The 1,102-nt window shown below is 51.2% G+C and overlaps 1 pseudogene; it reads left to right on the forward strand.

Moving 5' to 3' along the window:
• The first annotated feature begins 4 nt into the window (after positions 1 to 4).
• On the forward strand, positions 5 to 885 carry LOC123254124 (annotated as a pseudogene).
• The last annotated feature ends 217 nt before the right edge of the window (positions 886 to 1,102 follow it).

Below are 1,102 nucleotides of genomic sequence, written 5' to 3' on the forward strand. Positions count from 1 at the left end.
GAAGGGTGGAGCCAAGCGAGTCATTATCTCTGCCCCTTCTGCTGATGCCCCCAATGTTCGTGATGGGGGTGAACCATGAGAAATAAGACAATTCCCTCAAGATCGTCAGTAACGCCTCCTGCACTACCAACTGCTTGGCCCCCTTGGCCAAGGTCATTCATGACAACTTCGGCATTGTGGAAGGACTCATGACCACAGTCCATGCCATTACTGCTACCCAGAAGACAGTAGATGGCCCCTCTGGCAAGCTGTGGCGGGATGGGCGTGGGGCTGCCCAGAATATCATCCCTGCTTCCACGGGTGCCGCCAAGGCTGTGGGCAAGGTCATACCTGAGCTGAACGGGAAGCTCACAGGCATGGCCTTCCGTGTTCCTACTCCCAATGTGTCTGTGGAGGATCTGACCTGCCGCCTGGAGAAAGCTGCCAAATATGATGATATTAAGAAGGTGGTGAAGCAAGCTGCAGAGGGGAACTTAAAGGGCATCTTGGGCTACACAGAGGACCAGGTAGTATCCTGTGACTTTAACAGCGACACCCACTCTTCTACCTTCGATGCTGGTGCTGGCATTGCCCTCAACGACCATTTTGTCAAGCTCATTTCTTGGTATGACAACGAGTACGGTTACAGCCACCGTGTAGTAGACCTCATGAAGTACATGGCCACCAAGGAGTAAAGTGGAAAGCCATGATGGATCTTCATCCCCAGCCAAAAAAAGAGTAGTTCCACCACTGGGGAGCCCACATCCATAATAACCTTTGTCTCTGTGCTGGGGATCCCATGCCCTCTTCACATCCCTGCCCCAGGCACCCCTGTAGTGGGGGGAGGAGCATAGTCCTATCTTGTGTACCATCAATAAAGTCATCACGTTCAGTGCAAAAAAAAAATACTGCTTTGGTACCAAAGGAGTAACTAATGATAGTAATGTCAGACATTGTGGCAGAGGGGAGAGTTTGGTACACAAGGAGGAATTTGGTGCTGCTCAAACAATACTGAGCAGGTGTGGGTTTCTTCTGCTTGATTAGAGGACTGGCCTTGCAGTAGCCAGGAACGGGAAGGCCAGTGCCTCATTCATTTTCTCATTTGTGGACAGCTGGCCAAGAT

The sequence above is a fragment of the Gracilinanus agilis genome, unplaced genomic scaffold (assembly GCF_016433145.1).
Source record: "Gracilinanus agilis isolate LMUSP501 unplaced genomic scaffold, AgileGrace unplaced_scaffold15210, whole genome shotgun sequence".
Classification (NCBI taxonomy): domain Eukaryota; kingdom Metazoa; phylum Chordata; class Mammalia; order Didelphimorphia; family Didelphidae; genus Gracilinanus; species Gracilinanus agilis.